Source organism: Lissotriton helveticus, chromosome 7 (genome assembly GCF_964261635.1).
Source record: "Lissotriton helveticus chromosome 7, aLisHel1.1, whole genome shotgun sequence".
NCBI classification, from domain to species: Eukaryota; Metazoa; Chordata; class Amphibia; order Caudata; family Salamandridae; genus Lissotriton; species Lissotriton helveticus.
The window spans coordinates 1,426,737,182-1,426,762,244 of NC_136068.1; the positions used below are offsets into that span (position 1 = coordinate 1,426,737,182).

General features: G+C 43.8%; 1 protein-coding gene across 4 annotated transcripts in view; it reads left to right on the plus strand.

The window, feature by feature from the left end:
- Positions 1-25,063, plus strand: part of GAS7 (growth arrest specific 7) — a 1,616,751-nt gene that overhangs the window by 1,077,136 nt on the left and 514,552 nt on the right. The gene's annotated exons all lie outside the window — the stretch shown is intronic.

Consider the following 25,063-nt stretch of genomic DNA (forward strand, 5'->3'; position numbering starts at 1 on the left):
AGCAGATATGCACTGAGAAGCATAAGTTTAATAATTGAAATATTTTTGTGCAGACATCTCCTTTTAGTATCCAATATATAGCCTATTGTGCAAAATAGAGGTACTGTCTTTGTCAAAGCATATTAGCTCTTGGAAAAGCTGAAGAGCAGGCCCTTTTTAAGCTGCCTCCTGAAGCACTGAGTTTTCTGGAGAAGTCAGGGGTTCATTTCAATTAATTTATATGAGCATTGGTATACCAACATCAAGTCTCTGATGATTGAATCATTGAATCTTTCGAATTGGAGGATGGCCTAGTTCATCGAAGGAAGTAAGGAGTGGTACTTTGCAAAGATCAATTGTCATTGCAAACAAATTGAAGGCAATCCTTGGAGTTTGGGCAGTCGATGAAGAGCTAGGAGCAACTGGGTCAAGTTTCTGGACTCCTATCATCAGGAACGCTGGAGAATTTTAGGCCAGCTATTAGGTGGTGACAGAGCGTTTTGTGGCAAGTTATACAGAATTTCCATAATCTAGTCAAATACTAGTATGGGAAGCACAACTGAAATTCTGCCCTCTAGTGGTTAAGTAAGAAGGATTTTATGTGGAACGTATTAAGGAATGAAAACACAAAGTATATCAAAATTCAAAGTTCATGTTTAATTAACAAAAACTGGAAAAATCCCCTGTTCAAGTCATCTAGGAACCTAACTTTACTACAAGTGTTTAATTAGTGTTAACTTTTAGATAGTTGAAATATTGCTGGGACACCTTCGAGCAAACACCAGACTATTATGGCTGAAAGGGAGAATTGTCCCTGTGATGTTTACTGAAAATAGTTCAAACAACGTAGATTATATCAATCTTGAAGCTATATGCTGGATTGTCCTCTCAAATGAGACTGCAGGCAGGCTAAGTGGACAAAATAATTTGAAGCATATCAAGCCCTGGTTGAGAAGAACAATACGACACAAAAGCACTTTTGGTATATAATACAAAATACAAGGAGATCAGCATTATTGCATAAATCCTGAAGATGCAGAGGTAGATTTTCTAATCACTCCCAATCAGCTCCATTATGCACTCTCGTGTCACAAGCGAGCTGGACTATGTGATCACCCTCTGTGCCACAATCGACAAAAAACTCACCAGAAGCCTGCAGAACTCGGATTGTCAGAATCACTCTCAACACTCCTGCACGACACTCATATCGCACCACACCTGAAGGAGCTCCACTGGCTCCCCATTCAGAAACCAGCTCGATTCAAACTCTACACCCACTCTTTCGAGGCACTCCATAAAACTGGCACAGCATAGCTCATCAATCGCATCTGCTTTCATAAAACGTCTGGATACCTCCGCTCGTCCAGACTCCTACTTGAAACATCCGACGCATACGGAAAACAAGATCCGGTGGTTGAGCCTTCTCCTACATCACTCCTAATGCATGGAATGAACTGCCACTACACATAAGAACCTTCTCCTCATTTCATGAATGCTGCAAGATGCTGAAGAACTGGCTTTTCTAGTAGTTCCACTACGCCCTGGGTTTGACCAGGCTCGCACCTGCTCAGTGCCTAGATAACCCTGCCGGGTGATAGTTCCTTCTAGAAATCTGCATAACATAACAAGCCCAGAAAACTAAGAGAGTACATAAATGCATTGTCAATTACAAATGGGAGGACACATAGCAATAGGTGTCAAAAGATTGCTACAGCGGATCAAAACATAGTAGTACTACATTAATAACAAGGAAATCATAAAAAAAATGTTCTCTTCTCTCAAAAAACGTCATTCTCCAGATTTAGTGCTGGGCACAGTCACTATACAAGTTCCTCAGGCACATATGATAGTGGGAGATGGGCACCATTTTTAAAGAAGGACTTCCAGAATGCACTTAATACTATTTTATAGCTTTACGAAATGTGAATAGCACACTGACACGAACTTCAAATTTTTGCTGTTAACATATGTGAAAATATTGATGGGCATAAAGTCACAGAGATGTTGGGTATGAATCATGTTTATGAGAATTATGTATATAAAAATGCAAAATAAAGTGCTCTTAATAAACTGAAGGCCTACATAGGACCCTGAGTGTGTTGAAAGAAACCTATATGGTAATGAAAAGCAGACACTTGGGATTGCCCTGTGCCTGATACACGCAGAAAAGAATTATTGGTGGTCAACTTTAGGGCTATTTTTGGATGGGGCTTGGTAGGTGGCTGCAACAGCTATCGTTACCAGTTCTTTAAAATATACATTAATGACAAACTCTGGAAATATGAAAATTGTGGACTTCTTTGAAAACCTATGTGCATCTAGTGAATTCGAGACGAAATACCAGATGACTATTAATTCGTGAAAGTACGGAGATCTGTAATCATTATACCGGGTCCATCATCTGAGTTCTAGGTCTGCAAGGAGAAGCCAGATCCTAGTAGTATGATTGTGTATTCAGTTCCTGTAATACCTACTTGAAGTGTTATCTCTCTCGATGTCTGACCCCTACGAAGATATTTTGCTTATATTTATTTCTTGAATAAGTGTTTTGAAATACATAGCCTAGCTGCCCCTTCTTCTCAACCCTTTCCTATCACTTCCACTCTCTCCTGAAAATATTGCAGTATTAACATTTTTAAAGTATACATCGAGTGCCATGACTCATCCCAGTGGAACAATTCTCTCTCAATTTACTCTACTGGCTGTTTGTTGTATCACTCCATGCTATGGAGTGTATGACGGACCCTTACACATCTCAAAAGTGCATTGACTCATCACACATTGCATTCTTGATTACACACATACATTGCACACACAAACCATTCCTTTCTCTTTTGCTTTTTCCTACAGCAACGCCTCTTAAAATGTTTAAGTCAGGACTTGTGTGTGTTTTATTTGTCTCCTTTCCCCATTATTCTTTGTCCTCTGTGTCCTTTCTATTGAGTTTCTAGGTAGGTTAATTTCCAGTTCTGTTACCTTTCCTATTCTTTTCTCCACCTGTGTATTATCCGTTATTTTTCCTTGTTTGTTTCCATGTCAACAAGCTTTAGAAAAGCTAATAGATCTGACTTTAGTGAGCTAACAGATGCAAATTCAGACATGCACAAATGCTATTTCCATGGTTAGCACATTAACCCCTCCCACGCTTATGACGGAACCGCTCCGTCATGCCCCTCGGGTGGGCTGTGCTGGTGACGGAGCGTTTCCGTCATGGCCCGCTCGCCGCGCCTGCGCGGCGCGTTCTATTGAGTGGGCGGGGCCGTGACGGAACCGCTCCATCACAAGCACACCCCACCCGAGGGGCGTGACGGAGCGGTTCCGTCATAAGAGTGGGAGCGCCGAGTGCCCCCTCCCCCCCCGCCCCTTAGCGCTGCGGCGGAATTGCCGCAGCAGCGAAAGGGTTAAAATCAGGCCGTTTGGCTTTGTTAATGCTTGTTTACATAAACAACAGTAGCAATTGTTAACAACAGTCCATAAAAGGTCCACACCCCTTACTCTTGAAACTCATCCAGTCATACACTTCTAAAAGGACGGTTTGAGATAATGCATTCATGATACCAATAGGTACCCACAAATTGTAGTGGGCCTGTGTGTTGTTCATATATCAAGAAAAATGAAACTGATACGTCAGCGTGAGGTGAGTCTGGTGCTGAAAGTAGATATGAAGGAGCAGAGTAACAGAGAGTAACCACTGTGACCTCACTAGCAGCACCCCCTGTGATTTGACCAAGGGCTGTATTGATGCCAGCAGGGTGGCGTTCTTGGGGCGGGGATTGCTGTGATAGGGTGGTTATAGGGGAAGGGAAACATTTACATCTAGTGGCTGAATTGCACAATGTGAAACCAGAAAACCTTGGATTAATCCCAGCTACTCACTTTACCAAATTGTGTGATCCTAGACAATTGTTTTATTTCACTTTCCCTTCTTTTTTTTCATTATCACATATTAGAGGACCTTGAAAATGCATGGCTTCAGGATGTGCGCAGTACAAACCCTTCTCCTGTGTAAGATTTAATAAACTATAATGTACAATAGGATCTCAGGCCACCCTAACAGTGCACAAAACAACTGACTTGTCTCTTAGTTCACTATTGGCAATGCTGTCAGTGTGTGGGGAAGGATGAATGTTTCTAAAGTCATGTTTGAAACTATCACTTAAAAAAACCTCCTCAATGCAGTGATAAAATTGATGTATTAAGGTGAAATGGTTCTGCAGGTTAATGAAATACACTTTTTGAATTTTGAAAAGTCCTTTCACATTTTTACACGTTTGCTGCGACATGGTTTTGAAATTGAAGGTGCTTGTACAGTTAAGTGGTGCAGGAAAACATAGTTACTTCTTTTCTTTAACTTTATTTAACCTTTAAATAAAGACTTGCCTGTTTTCTTAATATTTGTAAATGTTAGTGCTGAGTCGAGTGAACAGCTGCCCAGTGCTGCTGTTGATCAGGGTGTTGCATATAAAGATCAGGAGGGCCGCACTTTGAGTATCACTGCGCTAGGGTATCCCGGTGCTGAGCCGGTGTGTGTGCCTGGCCCTGCCTAGGGTAGGTGGGTTAATTAAAAAGTCAGGTCTTCAGTGTCTTGTGGAGTTCAAGAAGAGAATGAGACCTTCTGATGTGGAGTGGGAGGCCACCTACATAACACATCTAGGTTTAAGGAGTTATGAAGGGGTAGAAAGTGTGTTAAACTGTACACCAAAAGAACTGGAAAGCTACTATCAAATGGCTGTGTGGAGGAGCAAACATATGGCAGTGCTTCTGCGACCATCTTCCATGTGGGGGACTGCTTCTTGGAAATGTTACAGGAAATGGAAGCAAGATAGATCACATGCTCTGTTTTTTAGCAGATTCTTAATATTGCTGATACAATGGGCGACAATAGAGAGACACTGCTTTTAATAGGAGTCTATGTGAAGGCAGCAGAATGAATAACAGCTCAGCGTAAAAATTCACAGGTTGGCTTTTTTATTCCAGTACAGCGGATGCATTCTGACATTTCAGGAAAGCAGATGACATGCGCCTCATCTTGGATTTAATGTCTGTGGGCAAACTATATTTGTCAGGAAGATGATATATGTAGCTTAGATGCAACCTTAAAGACTAAAGAGTAGTCTGTGAGACAATGGTACACAACGTCAATGATGTTAATTGCAATGAAAGGATTTTTAGGCCAAATAATCAGGTCCTTATTATGAGATGGCCAGAATTGGGCATGGGAATTCCAGGGCCCAGTTTCTCTGATTTTTGAATACTATTTTAGAAATGACACTTTTTTAAAGTGTGTATTTCTATGTGCTTATGACTCTTTGTGCTTTGCAGCCTGACTCCAATCAATGTCTGGTTTAGACTGATGGGTCTGTTGGTGCATTTACTCTAGACAGTCAAACTAAGGGAGATGAGGTGTTCCCGGCATATCCTGATGGCCCTTCATCAGGCTGATGGGCCTTCCTGAGCAAGGGAGGTGGGAGGAGTTGTCACTGACACCTGAATAGGGATGTGCCTGTCCTCTCACAACGCTTTCTCCACCCACTGTAGTGTGTCTGGAGCCGGGGCTTGTGATTGAATAGAGGTGTTGTGCACTTCTAAAGCTTGTTTGAAGTTACCTCTACATCAGAGATATTTTGAGTATGTTAAGGGGCTCTGATCCCATGTTTTAAGACACTACATGGGGCTTGTAACTATATGCTGCTGGCTCTACATGCTGCACCAGAGGATTGTTGTGCTGTCAAGGGGAACTGCCATTTGGACTGCTCGTCTTGATGGACTGGTCTGCTGTCTACAGATTGTTGGGCTCCAGAAGGAACTGCCACTGTGCACTTGTTGCCTTATGTGCTGGCCTGCTGCCTGCCTTCTGCTTGTGCTCCCAGTGCTCTGCAAGAGCATGTTGGCTATTGCTCCATCAGCGCATGGTGAGCATTGCATTTGATAACCCTACGTATGCCATGATTAGCGCATGGAGAGCGATTGATACTTACCCTGCAATAAGCGCATGTGAGAGCTTAATTGGAGGCAATCTGATCAAAGTTAGGAGTCGAGCAGCATGTGAACTGGCAGGATTATTGACCCTGCCGCACCTCCTAGGAGGCCCCTTGATCACCTTCATGTCTCAGAGACTTCAGGCCATTTTCCTTGAGGCCGCCTGACATGCCGACACTTCTTGCATGGCTCCATGGAGTTCCCGGGGCCTATGGGGCTTGACCCTGTCTGCAAGAAGCACTGGGAAGTGCCGCTCTGTCACAAGCAGCTTTGCCCATGTGAGCCGGTTGGTGCTTGTGAAAGGCTGCATTGGGCAGTAGCTGCACTGCACATTCATGTGCAGCTGCTTTTGACCACTCTGTGCGGTCGGACTCCGCAAGGCCTCTCGTATATCTACAGTATGGGTGTCCAATCCCCCATGCCTCCTGTGTTAGCCCCTACCTTGGGGGCATTTGCTTGCTAATGATGGCAATTCTGGGGAGAGTCCTCGACGGAGTCCCCTGTGACATTGAGTAAGGACGTTGAAATTTCCTGTATCCCGTGGTATAGGCACCCTGGTGCTCTGGGCCTCACTCTTGGAGATTACTGTATAACCAATAATAGGCGTACAAGTGCGCTACAACCCATATTGTTATGGGGATTTTTGCTGATCTATCCTGTTACAGTGGCCGGTAATGATTTGTGGAATTTATTTCCTAACCTGTTGCATTTTTGGGCTCTGATGTGAGGAAGCATGTCATGTTTATGCCTTGCACAGTCAGGATAACAAGTACTAATGAAGGAGTGTCTTGTATACACAACATTCAGGATTCTATGTGATCTTCCTAACTTAACTGCTGCATTTTTTACCCTGATGTTGTCATATGTCGTGCTATGCCTTGCAGTGACAGGATAACGAGCATAATTTCAGGATCTGCATAATATATACAGTGATGGTGTTTTCATGACATGTGCAACATATAGCTCTTTATTTTATTGCACTAACTGTGATGTTATGACAATTGCCTTGCTCGGAAAGTGATTGTTGGCTTTTGGTGTTTTGGTCTATGTTTATATGCATTACAGAAACATATTTTATATACAACTGTGTGGTGCATTTATTGTGTCACTGGTGTGTGTGTGATGCGCAAACGCTTTACACATTGCCTCTGGGATAAGCATGACTGCTTGTGCCAAGCTACCTAGGGGGTGATCAGGGGTTATCGTGAGGGTGTAACTCCCTTACCCTGACTAAATTTGTGGGTTCTGACTAGCTTAGGTGCACACCCTAGCCAAAAAGAAACCCTATTTCCTTACTCCTAAATGTGTACATTGTAAGTTTTAGTCTCAGCAATAACTATTTTGAAAGAAAAATACCTGGTGAAATTTTGCTTGATTTGCGTGGGGTTGGTAATGCAGGTTGACTGGTGATGGGCGGGTCAGGGTGTCTGGGGTGATGGGAGACTCCTGCCTCTTTGGAAGACTGTTGTCTGATCCACGTGGTTCTGGAGGGGGCGGGAAGGAGCCAGGGTCTAACTGTGAGCACAGCCCCTTAAAAAGTCAGGTCTTCAGTTTCTTGTGGAGTTCAAGAAGAGAATGAGAGCAGGGGTAGAAGGGGTGTTAAACTGTACACCAAAAGAACTGGAAAGCTACTATCAAATGGCTGTGTGGAGGAGCAAACATATGGCAGTGCTTCTGCGACCATCTTCCATGTGCTTCTTGGAAATGTTACAGGAAATGGAAGCAAGATAGATCACATGCTCTGTTTTTTAGCAGATTCTTAATATTGCTGATACAATGGGCGACAATAGAGAGACACTGCTTTTAATAGGAGTCTATGTGAAGGCAGCAGAATGAATAACAGCTCAGCGTAACAATTCACAGGTTGGCTTTTTTATTCCAGTACAGCGGATGCATTCTGACATTTCAGGAACGCAGATGACATGCCCCTCGTCTTGGATTTAATGTCTGTGGGCAAACTATATTTGTCAGGAAGATGATATATGTAGCTTAGATGCAACCTTAAAGACTAAAGAGTAGTCTGTGAGACAATGGTACACAACGTCAATGATGTTAATTGCAATGAAAGGATTTTTAGGCCAAATACTCAGGTCCTTATTATGAGATGGCCAGAATTGGGCATGGGAATTCCAGGGCCCAGTTTCTCTGATTTTTCAATACTATTTTAGAAATGACACTTTTTTAAAGTGTGTATTTCTATGTGCTTATAACTCTTTGTGCTTTGCAGCCTGACTCCAATCAATGTCTGGTTTAGACTGACAGGGTCTGTTGATGCATTTACTATAGACAGTCAAACAAAGGGAGATGAGGTGTTCCCGGCATATCCTGATGGCCCTTCATCAGGCTGACGGGCCTTCCTGAGCAAGGGAGGTGGGAGGAGTTGTCACTGACACCTGAATAGGGCTGTGCCTGTCCTCTCAACGCTTTCTCCACCCACTGTAGTGTGCCTGGAGCCGGGGATTGGAATCGAATAGAGGTGTTGTGCACTTCAAAAGCTTGTTTGAAGTTACCTCTACATCAGAGACATTTTGAGTATAAGTTCAGGGGCTCTGATCCCATGTTTAAGACACTACATGGGACTTATAACTATATACTGCTGGCTCTACATACTGCACCAGAGGATTGTTGTGCTGTCAGGGGGAACTGCCATTTGGACTGCTCGTCTTGATGGACTGGTCTGCTGTCTACAGATTGTTGGCCTGCAGAAGGAACTGCCAGAGTGCACTTGTTGCCTTATGTGCTGGCCTGCTGCCTGCCCTCTGCTTGTGCTCCCAGTGCTCTGCAAAAGCATTTTGGCTATTGCTCCATCAGGGCATGGTGAGCGTTGCATTTGATAACTCTACTTATGCCATGATTAGCGCATGCAGAGCGATTGATACTTACCCTGCAATCAGCGCATGTGAGAGCTTAATTGGAGGCAATCTGATCAAAGTTAGGAGTGAAGCAGCGTGTGATCTGTCAGGATTATTGACCCCGCCGCACCTCCTAGGAGGCCCCTTGATCACCTTCACGTCTCAGAGACTTCAGGCCATTTCCCTTGAGGCTGCCTAACATGCCGACACTTCTTGCATGGCTCCACGGAGTTCCTGGGGCCCATGGAGCTTTCCCCTGCCTGCAAGAAGGCTCTGGGAAGTGCCGCTCTGTCACAAGCAGCTTTGCCCATGTGAGCTGGTTGGTGCTCGCGAAAGGCTGCATTGGGCAGTAGCTGCACTGCACATCCATGTGCAGCTGCTTTTGACCACTCTCTGTGAGGTCGGACTCCTGAAGGCCTCTCGTATATCTACAGTATGGGTGTCCAATCCCCCACCCCTCCTGTGTTAGCCCCAACCTTGGGGGCATTTGCTTGCTAATGATGGCAATTATTGGGGTGATACTAACAAAAACGAGGCGTGGGGGGTCTAAGGGAGTCTTTTAAGACCAAGCCCAGGCTATTATCCCCTAATACTCAATAGTAAAACACACAGAAGCCTGGGGGTCTAAAGTAGGAGACAAATGCGTACTCAAAAAATGGTGAGACTGGGAGCCACAAACAAGTGTACAAAGTAACCATACAGTCTTATACCAAGTAGGTAACTCAGCGCATCAGACCACTTGCAAAAGTAGGTGAAACCCAAGGTCCAGAGATGGTAACATGTTTCTGCCAAAACGGGGGGGGAGCCTCCCAAGGCTTTGTTCAGGGCCTCTGTTCTCATAAGGGTTTGTGCTACTGCTGGTGCGTGCTACACAGACAAATAACCATGTAAACTGTGACTAAAGCAAAACATAAAGGATATGTGTTTCTATTCCTCCATGCCAAATGGTGTGTCATTCACCTACAAAAAATAGCAAAAATGGTGTAAATGCAGAGGGTCACACTACTTGTAAATTTATAAGAGAATTAAAAAAATTAATAACAAGGAACAAATTCCTTACTCACCCATAGTGGCAGGGGATAATACCTCTCCTCGCCTGGACCAAGCTCAGGATGAAGTAGGCCACGCTCTACAGGGGTAAGAGAAAAAGGATGCTCACTTTGGGGGAAAAGGGGTGAGACTACTCCTCTCCACATACAAAGGGTACCTATAATATCCTCCCCTCAGAGCCCTTTAGAACCATCAACTCATCAAAAAGCTCACCCACAACACTCTGAATTAGCAATTAGCTCATTCTGTAAACTCCAAAGTAGTCAAACTAGTAACCAAGACCAGCTACTCCTTACCTCTCCGTCGTTGCCTCAGGCGGTTCCTAAGGTTGGGGGAGGCAACGATTGAGAGGCGGAGGCTATCTTTTAAAGGGCCTGGCAGGTAACTCAATTACCTGTTTATCCAACCGGCACGAGTAGAGGACAAACCTCCAGCCTATCAGGGTGCTCGACATTCGAAAACTCCTTCTTATGTGTGTTTATCCCAAATGTTAATGGAAAAATGTAACAGCACTCACCCTGTATTGCTAGTATGTATAGAAAACATAATTTTAAAGACGATTTTAGAAACGTAACTGTAAGGGCTTAGGCTTGATTTGAGAAGCTTTTATTTCCCTTCCCTCACCTCCCTGCTGCCTGGGCCACTCACAGCCGAGCGTTGACGCTGTAGAGTCGGTCCCGGCCAGGAAAGCACGGCAGACATATTGGGTGTGCTTGAGTGCTCTGAGGCGCTCTAGTCGCGCATATAAGGGGACGGGCATGCCTCCGCGCAGCGGACGCGACGGACCTGCGCCGGAGTCGTGCCAGAGTCCTGCCCGTCTGCGCCCGTCCGCGCCAGTACGTCGCCTCTCGCCAGGAAGTATGGCGACACAAGAGAAGAGGTGATATCTTATTCTAGGCAATCTATATTATCAATAAAAGGCTCGGACAGTGAATGTGCCAAATTAAATCCCTCATGTAGGAGAGGTCATTCCTCATTCCCTTGTGGGTTTACCCTCCCGAGTCCCTCACGATTACCGTCCCTTAAGAAAGCCATGCCCCATCAAATCAGAATGGGCCAGCTGAATGTCAGATCCATGCAAAAACACTACTCGGAAATCATGAGCTACTTTCCAACTACTCTCTAGATATTCTATTTCTGACAGAGACTTGGCTCCAAGACGAGATGAATTCAGTCATCAATCTCGCCACCCCCATGGGGTATACCACTGATACGCTAAATAGGCACTCCAGGGGAGGGGGGATAGCAATAATGGTTAAATCCGATTTTATTTGCCACATATCGAGAATAGGGATCAAGGATAGTGAATGTGCATGATTCAACATCAAGATAAACTCTCAACTTAGCCTCATAGGTCTCCTAATATACAGGCCCCCGGGAGCAAGCACGAGTTTCACTATCTCGCTCCTAGAGCATATATGCTCTTTGATCACCAAAACCGCTAACTTTACCATCATAGGAGACCTGAACATTCATTTTGATCTCACTTCTGATACCAAGATCAACACCTTGCTAGCTGACCTTGATGCCCTCCAGCTCTGCCAGCTGGTGAGTGGCCCTACACACAGCGGCGGGCATCATTTAGATCCCATCTTCTCGAACTTAAGCAATGTTAATGTTTAACCCCCTATCCCCATAGTGTGTTCTGACCATTGTTTGGTGATAATGACTATTCCTTTTAGTATTGACTCCAATTCAAAACCCACCCAGCACGTCCTGAAAAGACCTTGGAGGAAGCTTCGGCTTGAAGACTTCCACGCACTCCTTATAATGAATCCCCCTCAACCAAGCGAAGACCCTGATCAAAACTACGATCAGTTTTGTGAATGGATCAGTAAGGCCTTAGACTCCCTGATACCAGCTAAATGGATCAAGGCACGTACTCATGAATCCAGTCCCTGGTTTAATGAAGCGCTCTCCCTGCAAAAATAAGAATGCAAAAAAGCTGAACGAAGATGGAGGAGAGAATATGATCCCACACTTAAAGCCCTCTATATCCAAGCACAAAAAAGCTACCATCGCAATATCTGCAGGACTCGTACGGAGTATTATACCACTGAAATTAAGAATAGTGACAATGCTTCGCAAACCATCTTTAGGATACTGAAAGAGCTCAGTGCTAAGAAATTGATAAACAATTCCAGTATATCTTCTGCATTTTGTGACAACATGGCGTCTTTTTTCATTGATAAAATTAAGAAAATCTATAGTACCTTCCCAATGAATCCTCACCTCATTCCTCCAGCTGACCTGAATAGGCCCAATCTTTTCGATATCCCAGCACTCAGCCAAGATGATTTCCTTAAACTTCGCAATAAAATTAAGTCAGGTTCTCCTGCAGATCCCCTGAAGCCGGAACTATTTTGAGAATTAGACTGGACGGTTCTGGGCCCTCCTAGAGACATGATAAACCTGTCCTTCTCCACAGCCATCATACCCATAAGATGGAAGCAAGCCTGGGTGACTCCCATCATAAAAAAAAACACGTTAGACCCTACCCTACCCGAAAACTTTAGACCTATATCACTCCTCCCTTGGCCAGCAAAAGTAGCGGAAGCCCATGTCAATTCCATCCTGACCAACTATTTGATATCCAACTCCATTCTGGATAGGTCTCAACACGGTTTCTGCGCTGGCCACAGCACTGAGACAGCTCTTCTAAGTGTGACAGAACATCTCCGCACCATATTAGACTCTGGGGGGACGGCAGCACTGATTCTTTTAGATCTCAGTGCTGCCTTCGATATGTTGTCACATGAGATTTTGCTGTCGAGGCTGGAGGAGATAGGAATAACAGGGCAGGCTCTCAAGTGGTTTAAAGCTTTCCTTTCTGGCAGATCTTTTAGAGTTTCCACCCCTCCTTTTCTATCTAAAGAGTACCCCATTGAACAGGGTGTACCCCAGGGGTCAGCTCTGAGCCCTACCCTGTTCAATGTCTACGTTCAACCCCTGGCAGAAATAGCCAGGAGACATGGTCTCTCACTAGTGACCTACGCCGACGATACCCAGCTGGTGGTGGCACTGGACAACGAAGGCGGTCTTAGTGCACAAAATTTCAAACGGACGCTTACTGACATCACCAGCTGGATGACGGCGAATTATCTCCAGCTAAACGCCGGTAAAACGGAGGTGTTACTGGTGGGCAAAGAAACAACTGCCTGGGGAAACAACTGGTGGCCAGACACACTTGGCCAACCTCCTGAAGGCAAAGGCCATGTAAGAAACTTGGGAGTTTGGGTGGACGCCACCCTGACCTATACCCATCATACCAAGAAGGTGGCAGCTACCTGCTTTGGTATTTTACGTAATCTTAGACCGATTTTAAAATGTTTTGACCACCAAACCCTCCAAATTGTGGTGCAGTCAGCAATCCTGTCAAGACTGGACTACGCCAGTTCCCTCTTGTTAGGGGCAAATGTAGCAGAGAAAGCTAGACTTCAGCGAGTTCAGAACGCTGCTGCCAGAGCGCTAACGGGTCTCCCACGCTATAAGTCAGTGCCCACTGTCCTCACGAAACTCCATTGGCTCCCCGTGCAAAAAAGGATCCACTATAAAACCCTCTGTCTTGCATTTAAAATCCTTAAAACTGCCTCCCCACCATGCTATGTCCACTTCTCTCATCATACGTCCCCCGACGCGCGCTGCGTTCAGAAGGACAGAACTTGGCAGTAGTGCCCCGCTTCAAACTTGCAAGAATGGGCGGTCGGTCATTTAGATACCTCGCTGCAAGACTCTGGAATGGACTTCCTATTCAAATTCGAAGAATCGAGGAGCTATTATCCATCAGGAAAGCTATAAAAACCTACCTCTTCTTTTAATGTACAATCACCTTACTATCATAGCACAGACACCTTCTACCTGTACATCTTCATGCAGCTAGCGCCGGGACGCCCCTTGGCTGGGGCAGCCATGCGCGTTACAAGTTCATTTAACATTAACTGCTGACAGGAAACGAGGAACCCCTCCTTAAATATTCATATTTGCTGCGTCCTGCCGCAAAATTAACTACAGACATGGCGCTGTAGTAGTCAAATGTTGTAGGCATCACGTGATGGCATATCGCGAGTAACGAGGACTACAGGATTACGTCCTGCCACGAAATAAACTACAAACATGGCGCTGTTAACCAATGCGGTAGTAGTCAATAGTTATGATGGCATCTCGCGAGTGATTCAATGGTCACTACTCGAGGAAAAACAAAATTCCATGTGTCGTCATCAGGTCATGAGGCTTATAGTGACACTTGTCAATGACCCCCAGCGTCAACCATGAAACGCTGAGATCAGCCGTATAGCGGGATCATAAAGGTGGCGTGATCTCGCGAGAGCATATGAAACTACATAATGACCTCACAATTAAAAAGGCTGTAGTTCACATCGAAGCCGGGGCAGTAAAACAGTGGAGATGAGCAGTGCTCACTGGGTTAATATATACCTCTATAAGGATGCATGTTTTTTTCAGTAACTCCAGTCAAAGACCTTTAACATCAAAAATGATGAAAACACCTGTAAAGCGGGATCACGAAGGTGACGTGATCTCGCGAGAGCATGTAAGACTACTGGATGATCTCACACATGAAAAAGCTGTAGTTCACAACGAAATGCGGGCCATTAGACCCGTGAAGATTAGCGGGGCTCACTGGATTAATATACCTCTATTCTCTATAGGAATGCCGGGTTACCTCCGCCAATTAGATACTGAACTTCGAAAAATCCATTGGTTCCTACGCCCTAAGAAAGTTGACAATCTATTACTTCTTGGGAGATGTATCGGCAGGATATAGATCAGATCAACCGCTAAATAGTGTCTCATGGTGGGTATTATTGTAGAATGGTAGTGTATTGATCAGATCAACCTTAAGTCACACAAATGTGAGTCGTGCACCCAGAGTGTGTGAAGGCTCATCACTAGCCAGACATAGGTATGTGCTAAGAAGTAAGAAATATGTATATGCTTAACATATATCCCTATGTGCAGTCTTAATGCTGGTTATCCCAGATGGTAGGTCAAGTGGGGGATATGTATGTGCTTGACAAATATCCCTAAGTACAGTCTTATTGCTAGTTATCCCAGATAGTAGGTCAAGTGGGTGATATAAAGAGCTCAATGTACTGTCCATTGTCCTAAGTAATGAGTCAGTCATAGCATAGTCCAGGGTATTTCGTCGTTCAAACCCCGGGTGTCTGAGGATAATTTGAAAATCCATTTTTGTTCCCTGAGAAAAAGGTACTTAGAAACATCAGTATTGTGGGAGGGTATGAAGGGTTTTTCCAAAACCGTCCAGGTAAAGTCAGTTTCACTGTGATTCTGCTCAATGAAGTGTTTAGTGAGTTTGGAGACACTCTTTTTACATCTAAATGCACTTTTGTGCTCTAACATCCTCGTCCGAACCTTCCCCGTGGTCATGCCTACGTATTTTACTAGGCAGGGGCAGGTAAGCAAATAGATCAGTTGTGAGCTGTAACAATTCGAGAAACTCTTCAAAAACCAGGGGCGGTCTGTTCCTATGTCCATCTGGGTGGTCTTCGATGTCTGTGGGCAAACCGAGCCGTTCCCTCAGGGATAATGTCCGATTACAGCTGCTGAGTCCCAGAGTGTCCCTATCGCTCTCTTGGGGGTTTCTCTAGGTCGAGTGTGTATCAACCGGTCTCTGACTACTGGACCTCTTAAATGCAAAGAGGGGTTGTTCAATCTTGTCATTTTTACAGTTGAGAACTTTCCAATGGTGTCTCACAATAAGTTGGAACTGGTTGGACTTGGTGTTGAACGTGGTCACTAATGTTAACCGATCCAGGGGAGGCTTAACTGCTGGTATCTCTAAGAGTGCTTCTCGATGGTTGTTCGCCGCCCTCTTCCAAGACCGTCTGACCCATTTCTTTGGATAGTGTCTTGCTAGTAACTGGTTGGAGAGCCTTTCAGCATGTTTATTGAAGGTCTCAGATGTAGAACAGTTACGCCGCACACGTAAAAATTGCCCATAAGGCAAATTATCCCTCAGAGCTTTGGGATGCTGGCTTTCGTAGAGCAGCAAGGAGTTTCTGGCCATGGATTTTCTATAAAGCTCAGTTTCTAGTCCTGTTGGGGTTGCGTAAATAGAAAGATCTAGAAAGGATATTCTCTCCTTGCTGCATTCAACTGTGAATCTCAGGAACTGATTGCGTGTGTTTAGCCATTGGTGGAACGATACAATAGAATCATGATCACCTCGCCACACTACGAGGATATCATCTATGTAGCGTTTCCACCATTGGATATGTGGTCTGAAAGATTTCGTGATGGTGAGCACCTGTTCCTGTTCAAAGGCATGAACGTACAAGTTCGCCAAGCTGGGAGCGAAAATGCGTCCCATGCTGGTCCCTGAGACCTGCAAGTTAATGGTGTTTTCGTATTTAAAGAAGTTCTCTTTCATGGCAATCCTAGCCAGGGCCATGATAAAGGGGACAGGTGTTATTGACTCCAGATGGGCCCCCTCCAGGATGCACGTGATGGTCTTGAGCGTCTCATCCTGGGGAATAGAGGTGTAAAGGGACTCTACATCAAACGAGACTAGATGGTCAGTGTCTGCATTAAAGTCTATCTCAGGAATTACCCTTAGGATGTCCTTCGTATCCTTCAAGTATGTTGGCATGGTCGGCACCAGAGGCCTGAGAAAGAATCCACAAAGGCCGAAAGGGGCTCAAGGAGAGACCCCTGACCAGATATTATAGGTCTGCCCGGTGGGGGTCGTTGGGCCTTGTGGACTTTTAGCAGTGTGTAAAAGTAAGGCATAGTAGGATTCTGAGCTTGTAAGTACTGTGCCGCACGAGTCGTGATCCACCCTTCATTGAGTGCTTCTTCCACCAAGTTTCTGATCTCATGTGTTAGTCTGTCTGTGGGATCAGTGCTCAATGGGATGTAGGTGTTGGTATCTCCAATTGGCGAAGGCATTCAGCTCTATACACTGTGGTACACTGTGGTATCCTGCACCACTATTGATCCCCCCTTATCAGCTGACGTGATAGTGATAAGGGGATCTTGAGCCAGATTCTGTAAGGCTTGCTCTTCTAGTCTGGAAAGATTTTTATACGTGCTGTTTGGTGTCTGCCACAGTTTCTCCACATCATCTTTTATGGCCCTCTCAAAAGTTGCTACTTGGGGCGGTACAGAATGTGCTGGAGGAAAAAAGGATGATTTGGTCCTCAAACCAGTGTTCTCATCCTGTGTGGGCTCATCTTGTGTGGCTTTTTCCCGGAAAAAATAATGCAGACGTAGTTTGCGGAAGAATTGCGGAAGAATTGAGCTAACTCTATCCAGTTTGAAAGGATCACCACTGTCAGTAATGACATAGCCTAAACCTTTGTTGAGTACCATCTCTTCCACTGTGGAGAGCGTCTTATTACTAAGATTGATTACCAAGCTTGGTTCAGGACTAGGTGCAATGCAATCTCTCATTGACGAGGGGTCCCCCTCGTCTGACTCCGTGTGCCTGTGTGTGGTCCTGTTTGATCCTCCCAGTGTACCTGTGTTTGTGTGTTGTTGCTTCTTCTTCTGCCTCTGGATCGGCGTTGGCCAAACTCTAAAAAAGGAAGGCTATTGAAATTCTGATAGCCTGGAAAAGGGCCCATAGGGGGCTGCAGTGGATATTGAAAAGCGCCAGGAGGACCCCAAGAGGTGGGTGACCACCAAGGTTGGGGATGCTGATATTGTTGCCCTCTATAATGTTGGAACCGTGTGGAACGCCCTTGTCCTCTGCCCATGGATGATGATGGGCCCGCAGCTTCAGAGTCACTCCCGGACTCAGTGCTGGACCCAGAGTAATTAGAGCCAAATGCTCTGCCATTTTTTCTAAACTCAGGTGCTTTGTAGGACTCACTTGTATAGGGATATACCTTATCCATTTTGAACTTGTCCAGGTCTTTCTTGAACCTATCTATCTTTATCTTCAAGATGGAGTCATTGAACTCTTTATTGTTTTTATTGGATTCTTTAGATTGTTTTTTAAAAGCTGTAGGTGAAATTTTAGCTTTTATCTGTCCTTCAAGGACCTGGATCTCTATAAGGATCGCATCTGCTACCCTCTTGGCGGTGCTTATTATCAGGATCAACCAATCCCTGGTGCACCGCCAAGCAATTAGGGACCAGTCATTCAGGAATGCTTTGTCAGTAAGAAAGAGTCTGGGGGCGTTAGTAACAATCTGACCTGCAGGGGCACAGCTTGCTCTTAAGTACTCTGCCATCGCGATACCGTGTACGGCTGTACGTGAATACGATTTTTTGAGTGTCAATACCTTGGCCCCAATCATCTATAGGGCCAGAGGAGGGGCCTGGAAGTGACTCTAAGACACTTGGCATGTTGTCCAATATTGACTGAAAAACTGCGTCCTCATACGTCAGACCTTGACGTTCCGCCATGACGCCCAAAGCGAAAGCTGTCGTCAATACAGAGAGAATGTGGGGAACTCTAGGGAGAACCAAAGGGAGAAAAGGAAGAAAACGAAAACTAATCCACAGAAATGTGATTTGACAATCTACCTGCAAAAGTGTAGTTTATACCAGAAAAGACCCGCAGCCGACAGCTGCTCACATAATACTAACAAAAACAAGGAGTGGGGGGTCTAAGGGAGTCTTTTAAGACCAAGCCCAGGCTATTATCCCCTAATACTCAATAGTAAAACACACAGAAGCCTGGGGGTCTAAAGTAGGAGACAAATGCCTACTCAAAAAATGGTGAGACTGGGAGCCACAAACAAGTGTACAAAGTAACCATACAGTCTTATCACCTACTTTTGCAAGTGGTCTGATGCGCTGAGTTACCTACTTGGTATAAGACTGTATGGTTACTTTGTACACTTGTTTGTGGCTCCCAGTCTCACCATTTTTTGAGTACGCATTTGTCTCCTACTTTAGACCCCCAGGCTTCTGTATGTTTTACTAATTATTGGGGAGAGTCCACGACGGAGTCCCCTGTGTCATTGAGTAAGGAAGTTGAGATTTCCTGTATCCCGTGGTATAGGCACCCTGGTGCTCTGGGCCCTACTCTTGGAGATTTCTGTATAACCAGTAATAGGCGTACAAGTGCGCTACAAACAATATTCTTATGAGGATATTTGCTGATCTATCCTGTTACAGTGACCGGTGATGATTTGTGGGATTTATTTCATAACCTGTTGCATTTTTGGGCTCTGATGTGAGGAAGCATGTCATGTTTATGCCTTGCACAGTCAGGATAACGAGTACTAATGAAGGAGTGTCTAGTATACACAGCATTCAGGATTCTATGTGATCTTCCTAACTTAACTGCTGCATTTTGTACCCTGATGTTGTGATATGTCATTCTATGCCTTGCAGTGACAGGATAACGAGCATCATTTCAGGATCTGCATAATATATACAGTAATGGTGTTTTCATGATATGTGCAACATATAACTCGGTATTTTATTGCACTAACTGTGATGCTATGACAATTGCCTTGTTCGGTAAGTGATTGTTTGTGTTTTTTGTGTTTTGGTCTATGTTTATATGCATTACAGAAACATATTTTTATATACAACTGTGTGGTGCATTTATTGTGTCACTGGTGTGTGTGTGTTGCGCAAACGCTTTACACATTGCCTCTGGGATAAGCCTGACTGCTTGTGCCAAGCTACCTAGGGGGTGAGCAGGGGTTATCGTGAGTGTGTAACTCCCTTACCCTGACTAAATTTGCGGGTTCTGACTAGCTTAGGTGCACACCCTAGCCAAAAAGAAACCCTATTTCTAACAGTTTCCTTCCTCCTAAATGTGTACATTGTAAGTTTTAATCTCAGCAATAACTATGTTGAAAGAAAAATACCTGGTGAAATTTTGCTTCATTTCCGTGGGGTTGGTAATGCAGGTTGACTGGTGATGGGCGGGTCAGCGTGTCTGGGGTGATGGGAGACTCCTGCCTCTTTGGAAGACTGTTGTCTGATCCATGTGGTTCTGGAGGGGGCGGGAAGGAGCCAGGTTCTAACTGTAAGCACAGCCCCTGCTCCTTACCTACTGTGTTGTACCCAGTGTCAGTCTATCCCCAGTAAAAGTGGGACTGCTCTTTCCAAAGCTGTTAATTGTCAAGTCAGTCAAGTCAGAAAACTTTATTTCGGTTTTTGTTCAAACCATAAAAGTACATATACGATAAAAAAAAACACAATTGCTTCGGGCAACTCCTAATTAGGGCCTTTAGAAGGAAAGAGGGGCCACAAAACTCTTTTCCCTAACTGCTCCAGGACAGGTGAGGATGCTGTGGGCAATTTGCACCTAGGGAAAATACTGGTAATATTCTCACAATGCCCATCCACAATGTGCATCTCCAATTTCTCCTACTTTTACCAATCTGGCAGCGATACATGCAGCGGTCAGCATGTTTTACATTCAAAGATGGATGCAGTAGGAGCTGCTCCTTGAGCTCATGCCATTTAATTCCATTTTACTCTGACTTGGGGCAGGGATGGTACCGTGGTATGAGCAATGCTGATAGGAAACAATGAATGTGTGTGGGTACTGCACACAATGCACAGTTCTTACAGAAATTAGTCCGATACGAGTGCTACCTTCGATTGGTGCCTGCTAACACCTAATGAAACATGTATCTAGCCTGGCACCTGAGTGGCTGCCAGGACTCTTGGGTGCACTCTTGAATGAGTAAACTCTTAGATAGCTTTTAACATTTCATTCTTTGTTTTAATCAATTGTTTGTGTGGTATGTTAACTCGATATATTCACCGTAATCAAACATTTTCAACATTTATATACATAAATCATAAAAAAATTCAAGACATTCGGTTCATCAAACTTAATGTACATTACAAAATACATCAACCCAATGCATTTCGGGACCTCGCGGCCCCTTCGTCAGGGGTCTAACGGAGAAACACATAAAGAGAAGAAACAATAGTAGAAATGAAGAAAGAGAAAAAAGAAAAAGAAAACACGTTACTTTCGACGTTTAAAGGGTTCACAGTTACATGTATTAAGTCAAAATTATCATTTGAAAAGCTTAAGATCTCTTGTGTTGAGATGTAACGTCTTTGCATCTTATTATATGAATCATTATTCATGCTGAATTATTTACATACTTATGAATAGAGCCTTAGGTGTTTCTTACACCATCCTACCGTTGTTTTAAGGTTTTTTCTAGGTGATGAACAGCTCTTCTATAGAAAAACAAGAGTAAATATAGGATAACTTACTACACTGTCAGTTGAATATTAGAGTTTGCGCATTGTTAATTTCCTTCTTGAATAATTACCTGCGAGCCTAAGCAGACTGCGTCGGTCTCGCTTCAGTGATTCCGGACATACAAATACTATCTGTCGAAAAAAGAGAACCAATGACCATCTTGGTTCATTTAATAATTTTCACTGTATGTATCTATATCTAACGCCATAGTCTTACCTCTTAGGGTAGTTTTATTCGCACCTTTTTTAGCCGGCCCGCAACAACCTGGCAAAAAAGTTAAAGGTGTCATTTGCGTTCCGCTTTACACAGGGACAGAAAACACTGTCTTCAATCTGCACTCGCTAGCAGTTCAATTACTGCTTGCGCTCCTCATTCAAAACGCATTTACCTGCGGTCCTAGGCAAGGTCGCTTCGGTCCCGCAGTGTTGTTTTATACTTTGAGCCTGCAAGAATATATGACCGCGTGTTAGATGATGACGGTATTCCGCATCTCCAAAAAATGCTTACAAACGCTGCTGCCTTTTGAAAAACAACGCGGGTCTGAATTCACGGGGTTACAGAACAGGCCATTCTTTATGACTATTTACAGAAAGCAAACCATCTCCATTTTATCATTAAGTCCGGTCTTGGCTTCGATAATGCAAGGATCCTTCTCCAGAGAGAAGCTTACTGGATGCGAAAATTACAGACACTCGTCCCGTTCGGACTTAATGATAAAATGGAGATGGTTTGCTTTCTGTAAATAGTCATAAAGAATGGCCTGTTCTGTAACCCCGTGAATTCAGACCCGCGATGAATTGAATAGCTGAATACACACACATAATTTGTAGAACTAACATATTAAGAAACTACACGTGATTCGTAACAACTGCATACAGAGCTCAAGCTTGTAAATAGGCAGGTGCTTAACATAATCTTTTTTATGTAAGATGAATATGTAATAGTTTTTCAATTATCCATTGACAAACTTCATAATTTGAGTTAATTTTGCACTTATGCATTAATAATTGTTTCAATACAATTTTCCTTCTTTCCTTTCTTCTAATTCTATCTATATAGCCCATAGGTAAAACATAAGAGGTTAACCTCGTATGAGATCTAAATAGCATTAAACATAAGTTTTAGGCATCTTAAGATGGCCACCACGCAATTATCGGAAGTCCGTCATTGATTTCCATAACAAAGATTAACAATAACATAGATGTAGGACCATGAGTTAGATAGAGGCAGGAAGCCTTTGAGCAGTGAAACCCGGCGAGACGAAGTAGAACGCTAACACCCCGGTAAGACGCGAGTGCGTTGTTTTTCAAAAGGCAGCAGCGTTTGTAAGCATTTTTTGGAGATGCGGAATACCGTCATCATCTAACACGCGGTCATATATTCTTGCAGGCTCAAAGTATAAAACAACACTGCGGGACCGAAGCGACCTTGCCTAGGACCGCAGGTAAATGCGTTTTGAATGAGGAGCGCAAGCAGTAATTGAACTGCTAGCGAGTGCAGATTGAAGACAGTGTTTTCTGTCCCTGTGTAAAGCGGAACGCAAATGACACCTTTAACTTTTTTGCCAGGTTGTTGCGGGCCGGCTAAAAAAGGTGCGAATAAAACTACCCTAAGAGGTAAGACTATGGCGTTAGATATAGATACATACAGTGAAAATTATTAAATGAACCAAGATGGTCATTGGTTCTCTTTTTTCGACAGATAGTATTTGTATGTCCGGAATCACTGAAGCGAGACCGACGCAGTCTGCTTAGGCTCGCAGGTAATTATTCAAGAAGGAAATTAACAATGCGCAAACTCTAATATTCAACTGACAGTGTAGTAAGTTATCCTATATTTACTCTTGTTTTTCTATAGAAGAGCTGTTCATCACCTAGAAAAAACCTTAAAACAACGGTAGGATGGTGTAAGAAACACCTAAGGCTCTATTCATAAGTATGTAAATAATTCAGCATGAATAATGATTCATATAATAAGATGCAAAGACGTTACATCTCAACACAAGAGATCTTAAGCTTTTCAAATGATAATTTTGACTTAATACATGTAACTGTGAACCCTTTAAACGTCGAAAGTAACGTGTTTTCTTTTTCTTTTTTCTCTTTCTTCATTTCTACTATTGTTTCTTCTCTTTATGTGTTTCTCCGTTAGACCCCTGACGAAGGGGCCGCGAGGTCCCGAAATGCATTGGGTTGATGTATTTTGTAATGTACATTAAGTTTGATGAACCGAATGTCTTGAATTTTTTTATGATTTATGTATATAAATGTTGAAAATGTTTGATTACGGTGAATATATCGAGTTAACATACCACACAAACAATTGATTAAAACAAAGAATGAAATGTTAAAAGCTATCTAAGAGTTTACTCATTCAAGAGTGCACCCAAGAGTCCTGGCAGCCACTCAGGTGCCAGGCTAGATACAATGCTGATAGGAGACAGATATGCCCCTGTCATCCTTGTAGACCCCTTTACTCAAGTTGGCATGCAACAAGTTAGTAATGCAGTGCTCAATTACCATCCAATTCTTAAATGCAGAATAGGAATACGGTCTGGGCAAATTAAAATTTTCGCTTGTGAAATTTGAAAGCATGTGTTAGTCATAATTCGCAATATTAATGAAATGTTACTTCATTTACATCATCGCTCCTGAGACACTGGTCTGAGCAGAAAATCTCACCAAGAGACATTTTCTGCTATAACTCTGGTCAGTATGTCACGTGACTTTCATAGAATGATGCCTAATGTGAAAATGTCATGTGAGTTACCAGTAAACCATATTTAGTGCCATTTACGAAATTATACTTGACTTTTATGATATTCCACAGGAAAATACACGATTTCACTCACCCTCAGTAGTAATGTCATTGACACGAGTAGGCTGTTTAACGCCTGCACATGCCACTGTGCTCTCTGATGAAAGAAGGTGAGGGGGATGGACGCCTGCTCCCACCAGCAGGCCCACGCTTGCATCGGCATTGCTCTTGAGCACCAATTCAGAGTGAAACATCAGGTCCTTGCCTGCTGCTCTGATACTCAAGTGGATGGACCTGTAACATCCAGTGAATGACCTGCGCTCGTAAGCTGGATCTCACTTCAGCCACGGATTGTGGCTCAGGACCTACTGACTGTGACTACTTTGGGCTCCACGCGCCCTCATCAATATGCAGGTAGATTACCATGATTCTGGCCATTAGAAAATGTACATGGAGGTTTGAGGAACTTCTTGACTGTATTCCAACCCTCAAGCTCCCCTAAATTGTGGGAGTCTATGAAGCGAATCTTCACATGAAATCTTGACTATTCGGTACAGCCTACTTTGCTTTCTCCATTTCTTGCTTACTCTCTTTTCCGATCTGAATGCGATAACTAGAGCTATATAGTGATTTTCAAAATAAAATATGGAAATGTGCTGCATACGGCATGCAATAATTACTGAAGCTCCAGACAATCAGTAAAGGTGTGGGGAGAATTAGGCATAATTTACTTGCAGTGATTGCGTAGCTCACCTGCTCCAGGTTCTGCCTGATTCCCTCGGAAACTGAAAAATATTCAATTTTGCAATTGGGTCAACATTCTTTCCAGGTTTCGGCTTTGAGAAAGGCTCAGTCACATATTTACAGTGTGCTGGTCTGCTGTCGTTCCACAAGATAATATTTTGTTCAGGTCTTGCTGTGGGTTTACACTAGGTTTGGCCTCACCACTTCTGCAAATTGATTACTCAGGTGCCTCATTCTATAACTGAGTTAACGATAGTTGTCTCAGTAGTATTTATATGTAGGGTCTCGGATTTGCCTGCCATGATTACACATTACACTTTTTCTTGTACTTCATCACACTCACCATCCTCTCTCCTGTCCATTTAACACAGTCTGTCAAAAGCCTACTACCTCCTCTTTTTCTAAAAGTACCTTATCATGTAGAGGTGATTATCAGGGGTCGATCACTACATTTTCTTAAAAGAAAATACTTTGGTCTTTTGCAGTTCTGTTGGATTGTTGCGTGTACTGTAGAATACATTTTGTA